The 19,736-nt window shown below is 38.1% G+C and overlaps 1 pseudogene; it reads left to right on the top strand.

Annotated features, from left to right (window-relative positions):
• Positions 1-13,301: 13,301 nt before the first annotated feature.
• Positions 13,302-14,245, top strand: LOC112663716 (olfactory receptor 5B3-like; annotated as a pseudogene).
• Positions 14,246-19,736: the final 5,491 nt, after the last annotated feature.

Genomic DNA, 19,736 nt, shown 5'->3' with positions numbered 1-19,736 from the left:
CACAGCTTAGTATATAGTCTGTTCTTTTCAAAATGATGGCAAACAGAAAAACTACGTTGGGATTTTAAAAGATAATGATGAAAACCAGAAAGGAGTTTTAGCGGCCTGGAGACCTCAGGGGAATGGGCCCCTGTGAAGACAGCTATGGGTCCTTCTCCTACTACTTAATGAAGAAGCAATTAAATTGCCTGCAAATATCTAGCTTTGTTGCGCAAACACACAGATGTATTCACATTATTTGTTGCCATTTCTTCCTTTTTTTCAGTTTAGGTATAAAATTTATTTACAGAAAATTTCATGCATTTTAGTGCATATCCCTAAGAGTTTGGACAAATATGTATGATGGTAAAACCACCAACACAATCAAAACAAAGAATAGTAGTCCCATTTGCCCCCTAAAATACCCTGTGTTCCTTTGCAGTTCCCCTGCCACCCTTGATCCTGGAACTGATTTTGTCCTTATGACTATTCCTATGGAAGAAATATCATCTAAATGAGGTCAAACTATCTAATTTTTTTGAGTCTGGCTGGTTTCATTCAGCATAATGCATATGTGAGATCCATCCATTTGTTGCATGTGTCAGTAATTTCATTTTCATGTAGCATTCCATTACATGGATCGAAGCACATTATTTATTTCTAGTTTGTATTGATTGCAGTTAAATCTGCCATAAACATTTGCATACAGAACTATGTATGAACGTGGGCTTGAATAAATACCTTGAGGTTAGATTGTAAACTGATATGGCAAGTTCATGTTTAACCTCGTAAGATATGGCCAAAGGTTTTTTTTTTTTTTTTTTTTTTTTTTGAGTAATGAACCATTTTGCATTTCCATTGGTAGTGCACAATAATCTCCATTTCTGGGATCCCTGGGTGGCGCAGCGGTTTGGCGCCTGCCTTTGGCCCAGGGCGCGATCCTGGAGACCCGGGATCGAATCCCACATCGGGCTCCCGGTGCATGGAGCCTGCTTCTCCCTCTGCCTGTGTCTCTGTGCCCTCTCTCTCTCTCTGTGACTATCATAAATAAATTTAAAAAATTAAAAAAAATAATCTCCATTTCTTCACATCATTGTCAACCCTTAGTACAGTCTGTGCCAGGGTAGATTATTCCTGACAATGAAGAGCGAGTGAGAGTTCTATGGCCATTGAGAAATTAGATTGCTTATGGAGCTAAGAGAAGTCCATTAGCCCCACAACAGCATTTGGCAGGACTACTGCAGAAGGATAAATCCCAGCTGCCAAGAGCTGTAATACTGTTTGGGGAAAATAAGGGACAAGTCAAACATTTAAAAGGGATATTTAGGAAATTAAACAGCCATGTGGGCTTTGAAAAGCTCTGCCATATTCCTGACTATGCACATGATCAACACTGTAAGCATGGAGGTAAAACAGAGCAGATGTCAATTACTCATCCCCAACTGATCTTATGATCCCACCCAAGAAGAAAGCAAAAGCCACGGAAGATTTCTCAACTTGCCCAAACTTTGACTATATTCCCCAAACCAGATACAGGACCTTCCATCAAAATGAGTCTAAGAGAGACTTCCGACACACCATTGGCTGACCACTGATACAGTGGCTACCCTTAACATCCCAGGCTTATAAATAAAAGCAAGGTTTTTTTAAAAAAAGAGTTGCAACTTTACTGGATGCACACAGCAGGGAAACAGACTCAAGATAGTTTGATCAATCAAAAATGAGTATCAAGCAACAGCTCCTGGGATGGCCAGAATTCAGAGTTTCTAGACTTTATTATCTGAAGTGTCCACGTTTTTAGCAAAACTAAAACTATGAGGCATGAAAATAAAAAGGAAAATACGACCCAAATAAAGGGAAAAGCAGTGATAGAAACTCCCTGAGGAAGTTCAGATATGTTCAAAGAACTGAAGAAAACAAGGAAAGGAAAATATGGTGCCAGTGATTCATTTAATAAAGAATATCAATAAATAGATGAAAGTTATATAATAAAGGAACAAGTAGCAATTTTGGAGTGACAATTTTAACTGCATCAAAATTTAATTCTTTTCTATATCAAGAAACACCATTAATAAAATACAAAAACAAATTTGGGAGAAAATGTTTACAAATCCAATATCTGATTTAGTTTATTTTGGGAATATAGAAACCTTACAAATCAATTATGAGAAACATTTCAATTAAAAAGTGGGGAAAGATCTGAGAAGACATTTTAACAAAGAAAGAATAAGACTGCTAATAATCACATGAAAATATAGAAAATATAATTAATCATAAATATTAAAACCCAAATGAGACACCAGTTCACATACAGTTGGATGGGTGCATTCAAATAAGTGAATGATCTTTGATCAGCTGAAGCGAAATGAGAGTCCTCATACATTCCTGGTAGTATTTGAGTTTGGGGTTACTGGAGAGGCTGGAGAATTGGGGCACATTTCTTCTATCGAGGTAGAATAAAATTTTCTGTGGTCTCATTATACAAAGAAAATAAATAACTACTAGAGGAAGGGAGTCTGTCTCAAGCATCAAGACAGTGTCACTCACAGGATAGATCTGTTTCTTGATGATAATGGAGTGAGGTGCTAGGGGACTGGGCTGAACACTTCTGAATACATTAAGGACATAAAGGCTTTTTAGAGTTCCAATAAAAATTCCTGGGAGGGAGAATCTGAAATTCCACTGGTTATAGTGAGTATAGAAGCTCAATTCTCAGTATATTGAAGGAATATATTTGTCCCCTCCACCCACTTCAAATGTGGGTCCTTTGACCCAACACCTTATGAACTAAGAAGAAAACTTCATTTAGCACATCCAATCTCATATGCACATCCAATATATAATATTGAAATAGAGTAAAGATAGTAAGGAAAACCCCAAACTCATTCATAAAAGTGAAGAAAGGCAGAAATGTCAATTCCAGAACTTTGCTGAGTTGCCATTAAAAGATCCCCTCAACTATGAGGACGGTGGATACTTTTTTAGATCTTGGTTTTTCTTTTTATGAAGATCTGTACTTGCTATTATTTTTCTTAAAACCTGGTTTAAATTTTTGGAAGTTGCTTTCTTACCCATTATTCTTTATTTACAACTCCTGAAGTGGTGCTGAAGGGTCTACTCTCCTTGAGGAAAATCATCTGTTTACTTTCACTCATGCAATTTTTAATTACCACAGATGACTTAAGACTTTTTTAAGGAAGGCAGAGCCTTCCTACAGATGCAGTTCTTTAAAACACTTGGACATTTCTTATCAGTTTGCTCCCATATTTTAGTCACCACACCCTGCATTATTTTCTAGATGTAACTCCCTAAGATTGCTTTATTTATTTTTCTTCATACTCCCATACCTTTCTCTTTTAACTTAATAATATATGTGATTTTAAGGGACATATGCATCCCAATATTTATAGGAGGATTATCACAATAGTCAAATTATAGAAAAAGCACAAATATCCATAGACTGATGAATGGATAAAGAAGATGTGGTATGTGTATACAATGGAATATTACTCAACTATAAAAAGGATGAGATCTTGCCATTTGCAATGATGTGGATGGAGCTAGAGTGTATTTATGTAGCAAAATAAGTCAGAGAAAATGAATACCATATGACTTCACTCATATATGGAGCTTAGGAAACAAAACAGATGAACATAGAGGAAAAAGAGAGGCAAACCATAAAACATTTTTTTTAATTTTTATTTATTTATGATAGTCACAGAGAGGGGGCAGAGACACAGGCAGAGGGAGAAGCAGGCTCCATGCAGGGAGCCCGACGTGGGATTCGATCCCGGGTCTCCAGGATCACGCCCTGGGCCAAAGGCAGGCGCCAAACCGCTGCGCCACCCAGGGATCCCAAAACATTTTAACTATAGAGAATACACTGAGGGTTGTTGGAGCGGAGATAGGTGGGGGATGGGTAAAATAGGTAATGGACATTAAGGAGAGCACATGTGACGAGCAACTGGGTATTGTGTGTAAGTGATGAATCACTAAATTCTACCCTAAAACTGATATTAAACTGTATGTTAGCCAACTAGAATGTCAACAAAAACTTGAAACTGTTAAAAATAAATAAATAATGTCTGTGTGAATAACACATTGTTGGTAACACACTGCTAGATTATGGCTTAATATAATAAAATTTTTATTTGTTTCTGTGGTATCCAAGATTGGATTCTGACCAAAGGGTTGGGAGTGGGGAGGACATTAGTGGGAAAAGTAGTGAAATTAAATAAACTCTGGACTTCAGTTAACAGTAAGTACCAATGTTGGATTCCTTGTCTTTAAAAATGCAGCACAATAATATAAGATGATAAAATTTAACACTAATTAAAATAATAGTAGATGCAAAATTTTAAGGGAAAGTAGGTGAGTGATTTACACAGGAGTTCTTGGCTCTGTCTTTGAAATTTTTGTGTAAATCCTAAACAATTCCAGCAATAAAAATTTATGAAAAATAATTTTAGCAGTGAGCTCTCTAGACTGCATACTAAGGGCTCAACAGACCTTCTTTTCAGTGAAACAACAGCATAACAGGTGAAATTTGTTATTTAAAAAAAACCAACAATTTGAAATCCTTTAAACTTGTCTTAAGGACATAAAACAAATGGAGAAATATTTATTTGAGATCTGTTCAATCTTGCTAAGAACATCATCTGTGGCATTTAAGCCATGATCCATGTCCATCACCTTCCTCAGCTCTGTGTAGAAGTTCTATTCCAGAAAAGCATGTCTAAGAAGGCAGGGGGACTTTCTAGCTCCATATTCCAGTGTTTGCTACAGGATCACTTGATGAGGGACAGAACAACAGCATCTCTCATCCCCCCCAGGCACCTACTGCCGAAGCACTGTTCCCATTGCTCAAGGATGGGCTGGCAGGGGATGATATCTCCCATTCAGTTTGTGGGGTAAAGATGTTGCCCAACATATAGAAGGTTGGGAATTTGGGGACCCAGTGGCCTCTGCCTCAATTTTTTTGTTGGGCAGTGATTCTACATTGGGAGGGGCAAGTCAAGAAATCTAAGACTATGGTTTTCCCACCAGCACTTACTGTCAGGATACCAGTTTCCCCCCAGTTCTGGTACAGTGGCACAGAGTTTCTATCCAGGGGATTAGGCAGTCATAGAACTCCAAAAGCTTTGCCTGAAGTGACTGACTCTACTTAGAGCACGTGAGAAGTTCATGTCTAAGAGTTATGGAAAACTCTTATGGAAAACTGTGGAGGATTCAGTGATGAGCAATTAAAAGGGTTTGGAAAATTTCATGATACTAGTAGCAAAAAGTAAAATGGTGGAGCAGCCAGTAGACTCAAAGAGAATGAGAGCAAGAGAGAGTCAAGAAGAATCATGGCTCAGTGGTTGGGCATCTGCCTTCGGGTTGGGCATGGTCCCAGGTCCTGGGATAGAGTCCCACTTCAGGCTCCCCATGGGGAGCCTACTTCTGTCTCTGCCTCTCTCTTTGTGTCTCTCATGAATAAAGAAATAAAATCTTTGGAAAAAAAGAAGAATCCTTCTAAAATTACCCCACGTCTGAGGGTCCTGAAGCTTCTATACATGCCCTACACTGCATCCACTGAACAGCCATAAAAGCAGAAAGTGGGGAAAATGTGGAAGCATGACTAAATCACACAGTGATCCATTAGCAAAGGGCCTTGAATCCTAAGCACACATGAGGCAAAACATTTGACCAAACACTGGCTAAAAAATAAGCTACTGTAATCCAGGCATGACTCTAAAGAAGTACTCTTAAAAAAATAAAGTCATGCTTATCCCTGTTGGTCTGGAAAATGCTGTGCAATCCCATGGCCACACTGTCACAGGAGTCACAGGAAGGAAAACTTCTGAGGAACTAGTCTTTGGCTAAACGAGGGGCAAAATTATAATGTCCCTGAACTGTGAAAGCAGTATCCAACTCATACAAACATCCAATGGTAAAATTTGAAGATTGGTGTCTACCTGATTAAGAGGCTTTAAGGATAATTTTTGATGTGTAAATGGTGCATGAGGATCCAAGAGCAACCCATAGGAATGCAGGGTAAAAGATAAATAAGAAAAAAAAAAATTAGAGCCAGGACATCAGAGCTTGCATAGTTCAGGGAAAATACACTTTGCAGAATTAGTCCTGCCAAGCCACTGAGCATGTAAACAAAGGACCAGAGAGTAAGATAATCAGGATAGAGGATCAGAAAGTCAAAATCCACGCTTTCATAAAGAAGGACAGATTTAAAGATAAAAGTAACAAAATGCTCTTAAGAGAAGTCCAAAATCCAGTTCAATGTCTCATTTGTTGAAGTTCTAACATCAGTACTTCAGAATGTGATCTTATTTGGCAACAGGATAGTTGGAGGTTTAATTCCTTACAATGGGGTCATACTGGGGTAGGATGGGCCCCAAATCTAATAGGACTCACGTCCCTTTAAAAAGGGAAATTTGGGGATTCCTCGGTGGCAAAGCGGTTTGGCGCCTGCCTTTGGCCCAGGGCGCGATCCTGGAGACCCGGGATCGAATCCCACATCAGGCTCCCGGTGCATGGAGCCTGCTTCTCCCTCTGCCTATGTCTCTGCCTCTCTCTCTCTCTCTCTCTCTCTCTCTCTCTGTGACTATCATAAAAAAAGGGGGAAATTTGGACAGACACAGGCATGAGGGGGGAACACCATGCGAAAATGAAGATAAAGGTCGGGTGGTGTAGCAGAACCCTGAATGCCAAAGAATGCCAGCACATCACCCAGATGCTCAGAGACAGATGTGAAACAAAGTCTTCCTTACAGAATTCACAAGCCACCAGCAGAACCAACCAATCAACACATTGACCGCAGACTCCTAGGACCAAAAATGTGAAACAATAAATTTCTGCCATTGAAGCCACCCATTTTGTGTTACTTTTTTGTGGCAGTCCTGGGAAATTTTTTTAATAATAAATTTATTTTTATTGGTGTTCAATTTGCCAACATACAGAATAACACCCAGTGTTCATCCCGTCAAGTGCCCGTCACCCATTCACCCCCACCCCCCGCCCTCCCCTTCCACCACCCCTAGTTCGTTTCCCAGAGTTAGGAGTCTTCACGTTCTGTCTCCCCTTCTGATATTTCCTACCCATTTCTTCTTCCTTCCCTTCTAGTCCCTTTCACTATTATTTATATTCCCCAAATGAATGAGACCATATAATGTTTGTCCTTCTCCGATTGACTTATTTCACTCAGCATAATACCCTCCAGTCCTGGGAAATTAATACAGGTAACAATATGGATGAATCTTAGACACACCATGCTAAGGGAAGGAATCTAGACACAAATCTACACACACTGGGATTCAATTTATAGGACATTCTTGCAAAGACAAAATTACATGGACAAAAGCAGTGTAGTGGTTGCCAGGGGTGGCAGGTGGGAGAAGGGGTTGACCACAAAGAAGCTTGAGGGTTTGGTTTAGATGATAGAACTCTTCTATATCACGATCATGCTAGTGGTTACATGACCTTGTAAATGTGACCAAACTCTTAGATTGATACAATAGAAACTAAGGATATGATTGTAAATTTCACTTTAATTAGAAAATGGGGAAATTAAAAATTAAAAAAAATTAGAAATTAAAATGAAAAATTAAGAAGTAACAAGTGATATGTGCACCCAGATCATATCCTGTTATATCCCTGCAGGCTGTTTAATTGCTTCTCCCTGAGAGATGGATGAGAGCTGCAGGTCCCCTTGTGGGGGACATGTGCAGAGAACTCCTGTCTAGATAACTCCCTCCTGATTACATGAATTAGTCCTTGAAATCCCAACATGACTCAGCATGACAACATTTTAAGAGGGATCAGACCATGTGCTGAGCCCCTTTGGCCATCATTTATTCCTTTGACTGTTAATGGTTGTTAGTACATGCAGACCTTCCTTCTTGACCCTGGACTTGAGAATTTGCTTCAAGCTTGTGGTCATGGGCAGGGAAAACATCTCAACATGAAAAATTCTATTAACTGACTTTAAAGTAATAACTCCTCAGCAAGGTGTTTTATAGAGCTTCCTTCCTTTGCTTCTCACATACACAATTCTGTGAATCATGTGGGAGATGTCATTTTATTCTTTATTTTACAAGTAAAGAGAAGACAAGTGACTCCTTCAAAAACATAGTAAGAATTAATGGTGGATTCAGGACATGGATCAGGTTTGATTCCCTGTTGGAATCTTTCCTCCACCTTTACCTGCCTTAGAGGTCTTGGAATATTTTGACTAGTACCTGATAGTGAACAACTCTAACAGTATATATGCATTATTCCATGGTGAAAAGTCTGATTCAGACTCACTCTTCAGGATTACCTGTTCCTTCTTTCCAGCAGCAAGGTAAGCTATATATATATTCTTTATTTAAATTCAATTTAGTTAAAGTATAGTGTATTATTAGTTACAGGGGTAAAATTTAGTGATTCATCAATTACATATAACACCCAGTGCTCATTACATCAATTGCCCTCCTTAATGTCCATCACCCAGGGACACCATCCCCCCACCCACTTCCGTTCAGTGACCCTGTTTGTTCCCTACAAACCCTCTTTGCTTAAGAGCCTCTTATGGTGTGTCTCCCTTTTTTTTTGGTCTCTATTTTTATCTTATTTTATTTTTCCTTCCCTTCCCCTATGTTCATCTGTTTTGTTTCTTAAATTCCATATGAGTGAAATCATATGGCACTTGTCCTTTCTCTAACTGGCTTATTTTGCTTAGCATAACATCCTCTAGTTCCATCCATGTCTTTGCAAATATACACTTAGTGAGAAGTATAATTCATGCAAAATCCATGGGGCAGCTCCACCTACTATGAATTATTTGAGCACAGAGATGGATGAGTTGAACATTATTTCTAAAGCAGTGAGCTGAGGCTGGGATTTAAATATCAAAACTTCCATCAGTAGGGAGTTTAGTAATACTTATGGAATATCATCATGCTGCTTTTTAAAGACTTAAAAAGATCAGCCAAACAAAAGAGATGAGTGATGCTCTTATTCACTAAGTTTTAAATTCAACTTACTTGCAATCTCTGTCCTCTCACTGGAGATTGAAAAACACAGAAGACAGTGAAATGACCTTTCTATAAACTACAAAAGTGTTATTATTAAGTTAACCAGATCCAAACTCCATGTAATCTTTCCCACAGAATGTCATTCTTACTATTATTACTAGCACATCTACAAATGATGATGATAAGGCTGATTTGGTCACAGCTGGATTTGAATTTTGAATCTTCCTCATCTGAGCTGTGTAATTGTAGAGCTTTATATATAACTCCTCAAATGCTCAGTTCTCTTAATGGTAACGTGGGATAATAATTCTATTTACGTCACAATATTACCATGAAGTGAAATGAAATACGAGTTTTCACATGCATAAATATATATGTACAGATATGCATAAAGGAAATATATATAAATATATATTTATTTATATAAATATATATTTATATAAATAAATATATTTATTTTATATTTATATATACTTATTTATTTATATATATATATTAGGGACTGAGCTTATAAAGGGAAGATGGAAGAAGCAGAAGGACATTGGTAGAGAATGATTAGCAAAGGTAAATGTTTTTCTAAAGGCTTCAGATTCAAATTAGAAAGATTTAAGACACTTTCCTACACAAGAACATATCACATAAAAAGAATGTTAAATATGGAACTCACTACCAAAACAGACTTGCAGGCTAAAGGCAGCCAACAAATCAGGACTTTTCAACCCTTGATCCTGGTGATTCAACTGTGAGATGAGAGTAATGAGAGGAAGAATGAGTTGCAGAAGGACATTCTTTGCATCATACTAAAATATGGATTTTAAGAAAGAAATTAAGTAAAAGAATGGCTCCTTTGCAATGGCTAGAACAGTCACTCAAGCTGGCAGAGGACAGACAGACTGAAGACCAGTGGAGGGGACCAAATAATCAGTGGACCAAGTGTGTAAGAACAAGGAAATAAAAGAGAGGCTACAAGACTTCATACATAACTCAACCCCCTTGAATCCCTGTATGTCACCACCCACTTTTCTTAAACAAACATAAGGACTATCATTCCATCCTAAAAATAATGCTACAGCTAACCTGTATCAGGCCATGCTAACCACCCAGCATCTTGCTCTTTGTTTATTATGCATTATCTCTTTATTCTCCCAACAATACTTGAGGTAGATCTCATGACAATCTTCTTCATTCTGTATATGGAAAAACACTGGGTACTGAGGCTGGAACAATGATCCTTGGGTAGTCAACGATAAAGCTGATGTGCACCTCTTGCTAGAGCCCAAGCTCTACACCAGACACTGTGCCTTGCTCTCTGAATCGCCTCTGCTGGTTGTATATGCCCCTACTGCTCCAGTTACTCCCCAACATCCACTCTGCTTATATGCCTCAGTTACTTAAGTATAAAGCCCCAAACACTGAGTTTGGGACAATGGAGACACTGAGTAATTGTGAAATGAGCCAAATTCAATTTTTAAAATATTAAGTGGACTGAAGAAACACTCTTGGGTATAAAACCTGGCATTGGAAGTATAATGTCGTAAAACATAAATACATGACATAATCTCCATGCTTCATAAGTTAAATGGGAGTAATAACCAGTCTATCATAGGGTTGTTGAAAAAATGAATGTATATACACATAGTGTTTAGAGTAGTTTCTGTCTAGAGCAACATACAAGTGTAAACATTTAATGAATCATGGAACTGAAATGTGAGATATATTTGATTCCAGACCTGCCTTCTTGGTCAAGACATTCCTTTTGCTGTGCCTCAGCTTAAAAATTTACAAAATTTAGAAGATGGGAGATGATCCACAGAGATCTTTGTGTCAGCAATGTGAAACTATATAGATAATTCATGGATTAAATTTTGTGCCAAGCTCACACTTGAGTTCTGAATGATTTGAAGTAAGAATGATTGGTATACTGTGGCCAAGTTCAGAAAGGGTGTTGCCTGTGTTCTCCTCTAGGATTTTGATAGAATCTTGTCTCACATTTAGATCTTTCATTCATTTTGAGTTTATCTTTGTGTATGGTGCAAGGGAGTGGTCTAGTTTCATTCTTCTGCACGTGGATGTCCAATTTTCCCAGCACCATTTATTGAAGAGACTGTCTTTCTTCCAATGGATAGTCTTTCCTCCTTTATCGAATATTAGTTGACCATAAAGTTCAGGGTCCACTTCTGGGTTCTCTGTTCTGTTCCATTGATCTATGTGTCTGTTTTTGTGCCAGTACCACACTGTCTTGATGACCACAGCTTTGTAGTACAACCTGAAATCTGGCATTGTGATGCCTCCAGATATGGTTTTCTTTTTTAAAATTCCCCCTGCTATTCAGGGGTCTTTTCTGATTCCACACAAATCTTAAAATAATTTGTTCTAACTCTCTGAAGAAAGTCCATGGTATTTTGATAGGGATTGCATTAAATGTGTAAATTGCCCTGGGTAACATTGACATTTTCACAATATTAATTCTGCCAATCCATGAGCATGGAATATTTTTCCATCTCTTTGTGTCTTCCTCAATTTCTTTCAGAAGTGTTCTATAGTTTTTAGGGTATAGATCCTTTACCTCTTTGGTTAGGTTTATTCCTAGGTATCTTATGCTTTTGGGTGCAATTGTAAATGGGATTGACACCTTAATTTCTCTTTCTTCAGTCTCATTGTTAGTGTATAGAAATGCCATTGATTTCTGGGCACTGATTTTGTATCCTGCCACGCTACCAAACTGCTGTATGAGTTCTAGCAATCTTGGGGTGGAGGCTTTTGGGTTTTCTATGTAGAGTATCATGTCATCGGCAAAGAGGGAGAGTTTGACTTCTTCTTTGCCAATTTGAATGCCTTTAATGTGAACTGGTGCAGCCACTCTGGAAAACTGTGTGGAGGTTCCTCAAAGAGTTAAAAATAGACCTGCCCTAAGACCCAGCAATTGCACTGTTGGGGATTTACCCCAAAGATTCAGATGCAATGAAACACCAGGACACCTGCACCCCGATGTTTATAGCAGCAATGTCCACAAGAGCCAAACTGTGGAAGGAGCCTCGGTGTCCATCAAAAGATGAATGGATAAAGAAGATGTGGTTTATGTATACAATGGAATATTACTCAGCCATTAGAAACGACAAATACCCACCATTTGCTTCAACGTGGATGGAACTGGAGGGTATTATGCTGAGTGAAGTAAGTCAATCAGAGAAGGACAAACAGTGTATGTTCTCATTCATTTGGGGAATATAAATAATAGTGAAAGGGAATATAAGGGAAGGGAGAAGAAATGTGTGGGAAATATCAGAAAGGGAGACAGAACATAAAGACTCCTAACTCTGGGAAACGAACTAAGGGTGGTAGAAGGGGAAGAGGGCAGGGGGGTGGGGGTGAGTGGGTGACGGGCACTGAGGGGGACACTTGATGGGATGAGCACTGGGTGTTATTCTGTATGTTGGTAAATTGAACACCAATAAAAAATTATTTTATTAAAAAAAATAAAAAAATAAAAGTTGAAACTGTATTGCCTAATTTCAAAATTATTTAAAATTTTTCTATAGTATATATATTATATATATTTAAATTGTTAGCATAATTTCACTGTTATTGAGGAATATACTGTTAAAAATCAAAATTCAACTGAGTAAATATTGAAGATCTTATTGACTTTATTCATTGAGTCATGCATGAATCAGTCAGCATCCCATTTAGCAGATAGAAAGGAGCTCCAAGGAATTATACAAAATGAAAGGCCTATAGGCAGAAAGGAGCAAAAACAAGAAAGTTATACTAGCAAAAAGTGGATTTGTTGTAGAAAGATTGCTTTCCTTTAGGGGAATTGCAGGGGTCTACCAGGTAGACTACTTCACTAGTGCTGATCAGGTAGCTCCTGACTGACTTGTCCAAGATTACACTTCTGGGGAGGTCAAAAATATAATTAAGGTAAAACTTGACTTGGTAACTTGGTTCTTAGCAGAAATGACTCCACTTTGGGCCTTTTGTTTTGTTTTTAACAGTATTGTTGATTTCAGTTGCTTGCAATGCATTGAGAAATTTGTTCTCATGAAAAATGTTCCATGTTCTATATTCACTTGAAAAAATGTTTATGATATTGTATATAAATGTATATAATAAAGAATGAACATTCAAAAAAAAGAATGATTGGTATAAGGAAATCATGCACATCTATCATCTATCTATCTATCTATCTATCTATCTATCTATCTATCATCTTTTTATGTAGCTCTTTCAATTTCACTTCAATTGCTTGTTTGCTTTTTCTTCATTTATTTCTCATCCCTACAGGGCATCCTGTGATTCCCAACAGCGTCGATGAGGAACAACACAGAAGTGACTGAATTCATCCTGCTGGGACTAACTAATGCTCCGGAGCTCCAGATCCCCCTCTTTATCATGTTCACCCTCATTTACCTCATCACTCTGGCTGGGAACCTGGGCATGGTGGTGCTGATTCTCTTGGACTCTCGTCTCCACACTCCCATGTACTTTTTCCTTAGTAACCTGTCTCTGGTTGACTTTGGTTACTCTACAGCTGTCACTCCCAAAGTCATGGCTGGATTACTTATAAGGATCAGGTCATCTCCTACAATGCATGTGCTGCTCAAATGTTCTTTTTTGTAGCCTTAGCCACTGTGGAAAATTTCCTATTGGCCTCAATGGCTTATGACCGCTACACAGCAGTGTGCAAACCCCTCCATTACACCACTACCATGACAACAAGTGTATGCGCTCATTTGGCCATAGGCTCCTACCTCTGTGGTTTTCTGAATGCCTCCATTCACATTCATGACACATTCAGTCTCTCTTTTTGCATGTCCAATCTAGTCCATCACTTTTTCTGTGATGTGCCAGTAGTCATGGCTCTCTCTTGCTCTGATAGATATGTCAGTGAGCTGGTTCTTGTTGTTGTAGCAAGCTTCAACATCTTTTTTGCTCTCCTCATTATCTTGATTTCCTATCTGTTCATATTTATCACCATCCTGAAGATGCACACAGCTGACGGATATCAGAAGGCTCTATCCACCTGTGCTTCCCACCTCACTGCAGTGTCCATCTTCTATGGGACAGTCATCTTCATGTACTTACAGCCCAACTCCAGCCATTCCATGGACACAGACAAAATCGTATCTGTGTTCTATTCTATGGTCATCCCCATGCTGAATCCCCTAGTCTATAGCTTGAGAAACAAGGAGGTTAAAAATGCATTCAAGAAGGTGGTTGAGAAGGCGAAATTGTCTGCAGGCTTTACCTCTTAATATTATAGGATTCATGATGGCCTGTGCCATTGTTCTCAGATATCCAACATGCAATGACCACCTTTGATGATGCACTGCGCCTAAATTACTGAGGTGATACCATTTCTTGTTCAAAAATCTATCATCTTGAAGGGAAAATATATGTCCAAATATGTGATATCTGAAGGAGGATGGCCAAGGAGAACCTTAAGAATTTGGGGGCTCCGCTTGTAGTAAACTTTATTAATTATATATTAATTATTTTTTTAATTATTTTTCTACCATATGGCAATGCAAGTCTCCAGTGTAAAGCATGACATACACAAACCTGTGAATAGAAACATATGCAAGAATCTTATATGTGCACATACACACAGCAGTGGGGAGTTTGTTAAAGGAGTTGAATGTAGTATGACTAATTTTTAGTAAAAACGTTAAAATAACCATTTTAAATATTAGAATATTGATTTATATCTGACATTATTTATTTCCATAGTTGAAAATTTTTCAGAGTCCAAAATGAGGACTAAGAATACATTACCTTGATGAGCACAGAGAAATGTATAAAATTGTTGAACCAATATATTTTACACTTGGAACAAATATAACTAATGTTAATTATACTTGAATAAGAAAAAAATTGTTTTAAAATGGTGAAAAAAGTCCAAAATGAAGTAATACATGATATAATTTTTTTGAGAGAGAGAAAGAGAGAGAGGCAGAAGGGGAGAGTGAAAGAATCTTAAGCAGACTCCACACCCAGCTCGGGGCTCAATCTCATGATCCTGAGATCATGACCTGAGTCAGACACTTAACCAACTTAGCCATCCAGGTGCCCCAACATATCACAGAAGTTGTTTTTAAGATTTTATTTATTTATTCATGAGATAAGGAGAGAGAGAGAGAGAGAGAGAGAGAGAGAGAGACAGGCAGAGGGAGAAGCAGGCTCCATGCCAGGAGCCTGAAGTGGGACTCAATCCCAGGACTCCAGGATCCCACTATGGGCCAAAGGCAAGCTCTAAACCGCTGAGCCACCCAGGGATCCCCATCACAGAAGTTTTTAAATAAATATATATGCCTTTTGTTAGCACATTTCATTCTGAGCTACAACATACAATATTTTAAAGGAATTAATATTCTGTCTTTAGTAAGTGTTTGTTAGAAACAGATTTGTCACATGGCAATTTTCAAAAGCAAGAAGGCCTGAAACAGAAAAGCAGACCTGTATAATAAGGAAGTTTTCCAAGTTTTCTGTTTATAATGATCCTTTCTTATATTTTGTGAGAAAATAAGAGCACTGAGTAATGATAATATTTTTTGAAAAAATAAGTGCATAGAGATGGCTAATGCTTCTCATTCAGGGACAGTTTGGTTTCAGATGAGCTACATCATGTCTGGCTGCTTTCTTACTCCCTCCCTCCACATCACTCACACTGAGTTCCCTGCTTTTCAGAGACAATCCAAGCTCACTCCTGCCTCAGGTCTTTGTACTTGCTGCTGCCAATGCTCAGAAATCTCTCTCATTTACCTCAGATCTTTGCTTAAATGTTACTGTATCACAGTCTTCCCACCCTCTATGGACACTGTTCCAAACTTGCTTTTTTCTTCATAGTTTTGATCAGTACTTAAATATTTCTATTTATTTGTTAGCTTGTTTATTCATTTACTTATCTACATAGCACATACACTACAGGAGAACAGTAAGTTTGTTTTCTTTATTAACAACTCTATCCCCAAACATAAATTATAGCCTGGTTCCTACTAATTTTTCAATAAACATTTGTTAAATTAATGAATAAATTAATTAATTAAGCTTTGAGTCCAGAAGTCAATTTATTTGAACCACTGATAATTATAGTTGGTTACCCATTATGTAATTCTTTTAAAAGAATTTGAGGACATTTTGGGAGATGTGTCTGATTTCTTTCTATATTCTCTCACTCACTATTTGCATTTCCCTCTTTCATACAAATAACTTTTGGAAACCAAACTATCACATAAATCATATTAAACCATCTTAATTCTTTTAGGAATTTCTCGTTAAATGAAAAATAACACATGAAAGGGACTATACTCCACCTCCTAGGGGAAGGCTAAACATATTATTTAGGATTTTTCTACAAGAAGGACCCATTTATTTACTGACTTAGTTTCATGTTTATATCAGCACAGACTCACATACATTTGCTTTATACCTTGGGGTATAATGTAGTCCTACAATATTTACTTCGTTTTTCAAATTCTTCCATCTTGAGTTATTGGGAGCACTTTCCATTTTACTCTGGTTTCCTTCCTTCGAATTAAAAAAAAAAGATTTTATTTATTTATTCATGAGAGGCACACACATACACATACACAGAGGCAGAGACACAGACAGAGGGAGAGGGGGAAGCAAGCTCTATGCAGGGAGCCCGACATGGGACTCCATCCCAGGTCTCCAGGATCACGCTCTGAGGATCACGCCCTAGGCTGAAGGTGGTGCTAAACCACTAATCCACCCAGGCTGCCCTTACTCTGGTTTCCTTTTGATATGCCCAACCCTCTTGTTTTCTGAGCTCCTTCTTCCTTCCTGGAACCACAAGACGCTCCAGGCTCCTCTTGTGCTATTCCTGTCCCAATCCAGTAATCAGCTCTTTCTCCAAGAGCCCATCTCACTCACTTGGAACTCACATGACCCCAAATCCTCCAGCCTTCTTTCTTTTAACTGGTAAATTCAATAACAACCAGCTACAGGAGGCAGAGTACTTTCCTAAATGGTTCTGAGGTATCTTTGAGTTGGGATTGTGTGTGTATATAAGATTTCTTTTTGTCTCTCAGTTCCTGTTCCAAAGCTCTGCCTTTGCCCCACTTGTCTGTCACTTCAAGCACCACACTTCCTTCTGTGCCTCTTCTTTTCTTGTCTCTACACTGCTTTTCTCCACGTGACATATACCACTCCTCCTCCTTCATTCTTCCAAAGAATCACTTACACAATAATCTTGTACTCAGACAAAATGGAGGAGAAGTGAACCCCAGATGATAAATTCCTGCAAATCGGAAATTTGATATAATGACACTCAGGTTCTTGATGCATAATCTACTGCCCAAACAACTCTTGTCAGTCATCTCTTAAAACCTTGGCTCCCCATCATGTTGTTATCCTCTCTCCTTCTCTCCTCTCAAAGTGAGTCTCAAAGCCCTATCTCACTAGCTGCTTTGAGAAAAGACAACACACATTTACTTCATCATGCTTGTTGGGAAAATCTTAGAAACTATGTAAAGCAAAGCATAATAATGGACTAGATGGTAGAGTATACATTTGATGAGATTTGTATCCCCACCATCCAATCAAAGCACTCAAAGTCACCTACCAACTTCCTAACACTATGGCCTATTGTCAGTACTTAATCTTGATATTACTTAACCTACCAGCAGCTCTGACACTTCCATTCCCTCGTGATGCATTTCTCATTGATTGGGTTGTAGGACACCACTCACTTTGCTGGTTACTCATCTGTTGGACCTTTTATTGTGAAAGTTCCAACCCTTTGTCCTTGAAACACTTTTCTTCTTTCTAACTATATTCTCTTAGCTATTTTTCATTCTTATGTCTTAAATATCACCTATGTAATGAAAAATCCAAATTTATATATCAATTCCAGTGCCAAACCATTCCTTGTGGTATCCAAGAGTCATCTAAAGCTTTATACACTCCAATGTAATTCATGGCCTCTTGGTCTCTTCTCATCCCAAACCTCCTACTATCACACCTTTCATGCCTCACATAGTGATCATCTTATCCTTCTAGTTGCTTAGGGAGGTAGAATACCATTTTTCTCACACTCCACATCCAACATATCATCATTTCATGTCATCTCACTATTTGAAGCAGTAAAAAATAATCTGGACAACTTAGAAGGATATAATACTACCTATGATTTGGAAGAAACAAAAGCAAGCAATTAAATAAAATATAATTTCAGAGATTTGTTTAAGTCTATGAAGAACATAAGAGTGTATGAGATAAGAATCATTCTAAATGGTATGATCAAGAAAGGAGATCTTAAGATACAATATGAAACTTAGGGAAATGTATTCTACTAGGGCAAAACAAGCTAGAGACCCAGTTTTGGAGACATGTGTAGCCTTTCAGTTTCAGGTACAAGTTGGGTGGCAGAATACTAATTTTCCTTGATTAATCATTATTGTATTCTTCCAGAGTTTTGGGATTTCAGCTATGTACATTAAGCTTCAGCTAGGGCTTAAATTTTGAAATTAGCTTTGCAGGTTGGTTTTATGGTCTTATGACTGAATGCCGGCCAATGGAATGTACTCAGAACTAATGTGTACAGTGGAATACTACTCAGCCATAAAAAAGAATGAAATCTTACTATTTGCAATGATGTGGATGGAGCTCAAGTGTATTATGATGAGTGAAATAAGTCAGTCAGAGAAAGACAAATACTATATGATTTCACTCATGTGGAATTTAAGAAATAAAACAGATGATTAGATAGATATATGGGAAGGAGTAGAAGAAAGGAGAAAGGGAAATAAATTGTAAGAGACTCAATAATAGAGAACAAACTAAGGGTTGATGGAGAGAGGTGGGTGGGGAGTGGGCTTTTTGGGTGATGGGGACTAAGGACTTGCGATGACACTGGGTGTTGTATGTAAGTGATGAGTCATTAAATTCTACTCCTGAAGCCAATATTGTACTGCATGGTAAATAATTAGAATTTAAATAAAAATTTGGAAAAAAAAGAAGTAATGTGCATAGTTACTACATCACTTTTTTCAACTCATCTCTTCTTCCTTTCCTCCAGATAGAATAGTTTTGATGAAGATAGACTTTCAACACCCTAGGAGATGGTAGAGAGAGATGAGGGGGACCTGACCCTGAATGACCAAGACACACCATGTCCAGATAGTTCATTTTCACCTTGCTACATTACCTTCCACTGTTTGAGAATAAATTGCTGTTGTACTTAACCCACCATACTTCGGCTTTCTTTCTTTATAAAATGAGCAGTTTAACCTCATTTCTAATTGTGGTAGATTAACTACGGGCACAAATTCTTTGCAGCTGTTTTCCTCAAGAGATGTGGTCCTTCTTCATGCTTGCATTGGGGCCAGCCCTTTGACTCCATTGGCTAGTATTTGTGATAGAAAAAAATGCTGTGTGACTTAGGAGTCTAGACTTCAAGAAATCCTTCAGTTTTACTTTCACATTGAAAATGCTAAGTGAGAAATCTGGTCCATCCTCTGGAGGATGGAAGACCATGTGAAAAAGATGTAGAGACTAACCAGAATCAACAGTTAGAAACGTGAATAGGGCCATCTTGAACCTTTCAGCCCAGCTGACTATGCGGAAAATATACAACCTCATGAATGAGCCCGTGTGAAAGCAGCAAAGGAACTACCCCATCAACCACAGAACTGTGAGAACTGTTGCATTAGGCATTGTGATATTTTGCTACACAACAATAGATAGCTGGTTAACTATGCAGCTTTTATAATCTCTCTAATTGAT

Source organism: Canis lupus, chromosome 18, assembly GCF_003254725.2.
Source record: "Canis lupus dingo isolate Sandy chromosome 18, ASM325472v2, whole genome shotgun sequence".
Lineage (NCBI taxonomy): Eukaryota > Metazoa > Chordata > Mammalia > Carnivora > Canidae > Canis > Canis lupus.
This window is presented reverse-complemented; position numbering and strand designations above follow the sequence as displayed.